Source organism: Cibotium barometz, chromosome 2 (genome assembly GCF_041138505.1).
Source record: "Cibotium barometz isolate CiBa-2024 chromosome 2, ASM4113850v1, whole genome shotgun sequence".
NCBI lineage: Eukaryota > Viridiplantae > Streptophyta > Polypodiopsida > Cyatheales > Cibotiaceae > Cibotium > Cibotium barometz.
This window is the reverse complement of record NC_141047.1, coordinates 2,100,001-2,105,391: the sequence shown is the minus strand read 5'-3', so window position 1 is coordinate 2,105,391 and position 5,391 is coordinate 2,100,001.

The following is a 5,391-nucleotide window of genomic DNA, read 5'->3' as shown; positions in this document are numbered from 1 at the left end:
CCGACAGCCATGAGGAGAGGGATGCTACTTTAAAAGATGTAGCCTTAATGCTCCCATATCTCCTATGTGATAGCAAGAGCCCATGTAATCACACGAAGCTGATCAAATACAGCTTGGGCCACCTCGCGTTTATTTGCCAACAAAGGATGTTGCTCGACAAGCCCCTCTCTAGTTTACAATTTGCCAGGTTATGCAGGCATGTACCCCAAGTACTAGAAGCTCATGTCAGCATGATGTTCTTTCAAGGGACCTTGGCCTTGCAAAATTTTACAAATTTTGATAGGTATTCGGAGTCTCGTGTATGTGTGTACTAGTGTTTGTGTACCCATGTGTGTCCGTGTATGAATAGCCTCTAAGGCTAGATATTATGTGTGTGTGAAACCACTTCTATGGTGATTGGAATATCTTGATATTATACCTATTTGATATCATTGCTTATGTCATCTAGAAGAGTCTCATAGCTATAAAAGCATGTACTCGATGTACTTCACGATATCAATATATCTCGTCTCATCATTTGAGTCGTGAAAATTCTCTCTCATTCTCTCTCTCTCTCTCTCTCTCTCTCTCTCCTTATGCAATCCATAGCTATAGAACTTTATGATCCTCCATAGCTGTGTCTCCATCACCATCTTTTTCTACCAACAATTGGTATCGACCTTTATTTTTAGGGCTTTTATCTCAACAGTATCTCTCGTCTCGCTGTTCATCACACTATTTCTGTCAAGCTTTTCGTCGACTGTGTACTATCATCAACATTAGAGCTACCGTTTGCATCTTTGATGCTTTCAAGTGCCACTCTCAGCACTGCGACACTTGAGGCTAACATTCGGCTACTCAGCTCAGCACTGCGACACTTGAGGCTAGCATTCGGCTACTCGAGCTGAGGCGACACCGGTGTGTGCGTGACCACAAGCATGCTGCGCCCGCAGGAGGTGTGTATGAAGGACAGTCAGAGCCGGCCTCTCTACCCGATGATATCCGCCACTCTCTGGTCATATCTCTGCTTCATCTACTATCTCTGCAACAGCACCGACCTGCCTCTGATGTCCATCGTCTTTGTTGCTTCAGCCATCACCATCCATGTCACCAGGTCACCCGTCTCCATCTGCCTGTTGAGAGCCCAGCGCCTGTAGCTCCTCTCGCTTTTGTCACTATCGGGCTCAGTCGATCTCGCTCCTTCAGCTGTCGATCGCCCCTTGCATTGTTTGCAGCCAGAAGCCGACGTCATCACCTTCTTTTATTTGTAGCAAGCAAAGTGACCAGCCTGATTAAGGGTATAAATTTATAAGGTTTTATTCACACCAAACACCTCCAAAAGAACTTGTTCACATGGCTATACCTTGGGTGGTGGGCTTATTCACATGCATATCAGTGCATTACCATCATGGTTTTTATCATAAATTTCTTTGTCAAGTAGAGCATGAGGGGATCATCACATCAACAAATTCTTTTTCAACTATGACTTTATCTCTTGCACTTGGGCCTGAAGATGCAGTACCATGGAAATGCAGTTGCAAAAGGCATCTCGTCATTGAGACTCTTCCGAGCGAGGGGGATCCCTCTTCCTCAACATTTTTCTTTAGTTTTCTATGTGGTGAGTGTCAAGGGTTCTCTGCCCGGGTAGTCCCCCAAAATATGAATAAATAATGTGTGTGCGGGGTCCTCTGCCCATATTAAATCCAAAATGATATGTAATAATCAATGTATGTGCGCTTTGAGTCCGTCATCTCCCATAATACTCTGGTATCCCTAATCAAAGCAAGGGGGGATTATTATCTATCAAACTAATATAGGTCATGGTTCACTAAGTTCTAACTCCCAGAGTTACCTTCGCCCCTGAGTCTAAGCTGGTGGGGTCAAGCTACATGAACCTCTGAGCCATGCTAGGATAAGCCTCTGAGCCATGATAGTATTGAGCCTCTAAGCCTATTGAGGACATGCTCACTGGCCTCTAAGCCAAGCTTACCAGCCTCCGAGCCAAGTTACATGAGCCTCTGAGCCAACAACCATAAACATGCCAAGTTCAGACCAAAGATGGAGCATGTGTATTCCTGACTATTAGAGGTTCCTCATCACACTCCCACCTTTGCTCCAAGGGATTTGTTGGGTTTTGGGAGCCTCATGTACATGTATACTAGTGTTTGTGTACTTATGTGTGTCTGTGTATGAATACCCTCTAAGGCTAGATATTGTGTTTGTGTACTTATGTGTGTCTGTGTATGAATACCCTCTAAGGCTAGATATTGTGTGTGAAACCACTCTTATGGTTGTTGGAATATCTAGATATTATACCTATTTGACATCATTGCTTATGTCATGGCTAAAAAAGCATGTACTTATTAATGTACTTCAAGATATCAATCAATCTCATCACATCATTTGAGGCATGCAAATTTTCTCTCTAGCATTACCCCCCCCCCCTCTCTCTCTCCATATGCAATCCATAGCTATGGAGCTTTATGATCCTCCATAGCTGTGTCTCCATCACCAATTGTTTCTATCAACAAATTTATATCAAGTTGAAATGCACCCCATGATTAACGAACTTCATTACATGGGTATTCTTATATGAAAAGGCACCCCTAGATTTAGCCCAAGATTACATCAAAGAGTACATGGCTAGAGTGCCAATGGGCATGGCCATATGTCAAGCGGATTTAAAATGGGTGGAGGGCTACCAATGCTTATGCAAGTTAACAGGCATGCTTGGCATATGAGCCCACTAATTTTTTGCTGCTTTATCTCAAAGTCCACAGGTAGCTCACATTGTAAATAGAAGAGAATGGTTGCTTCTTTGGATTGAGCACATAGCTTATCCAAAGACCATCCCACATGAAGAACATGGAGAAGTAGAAGACCTCCTTAAGGAGTTAGAGCGCTTAGAAAAGCACAAAGGCCCGGAAGATTTAGATAGCTCTGAAGAAGGGGAAGAAGAAGAGGAAAAGCACAACAAGGGGAAGGGTGAGAAGCAAGATGGAAAGAGTCCATAGAGGACAAGTAAAAAAATGGCCAAGTGCTAGGAGATTAGAGACCAAATCCAAAGACAGAGAAAGACTCCTAGGGCGAGCAAGATAAGGATCACCAGATAGAAGGAGGCCAAGTCCAACATACTTATAGGTCTACACAGGGACCACCAAAGTGCAAAGAACAAGAGTAACCAAAGGAAGGGGAACAACTTGGACAACCTCATCAATTTGATTTCCCAGATCTACCACTTCCCACATGCCCATAAAGAAAGCAACATAAGCCTCGCACTACCTTGACCAAAGAACATTGAAGATCCCCCCCAAAGTATTTCCAACAATGGATGTTCTTGAGGAAGATCCACATCTAGAGCCCTCAATACCATGGCACACACTATTACTGGAATATGAGAAAAGAAAGTTTAAACGAGGAGGGGAAGCTGCTTAGAAACTCAGAAGTCCACCTTCTCCGCAAAAGAGAGATTCTCATGTATAACAATTTCATATACACGATCTGAGTGCAGTCTTATCTAGGGTGGAGATTCTCAGGAAATGGAGCGACCTCTACTGAAAGAGCACTTAGAGTCACGATGGTGGTAGTGAAATACAGATCATTTAGAACATGAGATGAGGGGCTACCATAGATTGCCAAATGAGAACTTTTTCACCAAAAACACCATGAAAAATTGGCCGGCTTAGAGGCTTATGTGGTTTTCCAGAGGCCCCCAACATAGGGATACTTTTACTATAAGCCATCAACCTGGCAAAGAATAGATTCGCAATACATGCCAATCAAAAGGATCTATTCATGGGGCAGAAGTACTTTGAGTAGCAAGCAATAAATCTATCGTCAGGTGCAGCCACCATTGAACAATGGATGCTCGAGGTAATGAGAGCGTGTTCATGGGTGAGCGCACAAAGAATGTGAAGACCTACATGTCCAAGCCACTTGCAAAATCTTCCACACATTGGCTACCTGCCTTGAAGGATTCAACGAAGTGAAGAGCTCTTGGGGATGGCACATTTATAATCAATGTGAAGTGCAGAAATCAGCCTTCGGCCCCTGACTCTGAGGTAAATATGCAGCTACTATGAGAGCAATTTTGATACCTCTTGTCCCATGATTAAAGGTCGTTCGAGGAGTGTTTCATGACATGATTTTTCTAGGCGACATGTCGAAGATTTTTCAACATTTTTTTGTCAATCCTCTACTTCGACATGATGCCATTTGGGAACGTCTCACTCACACTGCTTGTTGTGCAGCAACATTTTTGAGGATGGAAGCTAGACTAGGTAGGGGGTTGTTGATCCTTTTTTGTACACTTTTTGTAATCCCCACCCTAGCTTAGATATTTCCTTTGTAATGAAAATTGGCCATATAAGGCTTATATATGTAAAGAGAACATGTTTTGGACACCCCATAAATGTGGGTTGCCAGGCAAAGCCCACATGTATATAAGTGATTTATGAGGGTGTGTAAGGTCACTTTTTATAATATAATCTAATATTGAGCTCAAGCTTGGGATCTCCTTCCTTCTTACTTATCTTGTGATCTTGTTAATTCTTGCATGCTTCCATGTTTATGCTAGTATTTAGCTTTGGATTCATGTAAGGTTTTCTTGCTTATATGTGTGAGTGCTTAATTGTGTGTGTGTGTGCGCGCGCGCGCTTAAGGTAAGCTTAATTGTGTGTGTGTGTGTGTGTGTGTGTGTGTGCGCGTGCGCGCTTAAGGTAAGCTTAATTGTGTGTGTGTGTGTGTGTGTGCGCTTAAGGTAAGCTTGTTTGATCCTTGCTTGAGAATAGCTAGATGTGGAGTGTGTGTTAGGGATTGAGAGAGAGAGAGAGATGGAGTGAGTACAAAGGAAGCTTGCTAGCTTCTCCCTCCTATGTGATTGGATTACAAAGGTCCAAACATTAAATCGATAAAGCTTGAGGGCTTGCCCACCCTTAAGGTTTCCATTCCTACGAGCAATGCGCTATCAACTCTAGACGGGTTGTTCTCCTTCATGTTGACATGCTTGTGAGGCTACAACTACTCTACAACCATGGAAGATTGAAGATTCAACAAGATGAGGAGATACATATGTTACTTTAGACTGAACTACGTACTCTCTCTACACATTGAGAGAGAGAGAGAGAGAGAGAGAGAGAGAGAGAGAGAGTTCTATTAATGTCTACGAAAGGCCAAAATGGCCTATGAGACCAAGTACATAAATGAAGACCCCATGAAGGTCTTCTGTCAAAGTTTTGATATGAGAAAAGAAACACCAAACCAAGCTAAAATACAAAAGTCCCAGTGTTCATGCAACATTTACAACAAGGTTAGATTGGAGGTTGTTGGATGTTGATGAGTAACATGTTTTGGATTTGGAAATTTTTATATAATAGCTTTTCCATCGCGTTAAATAAACCCATTTGCCTTCTT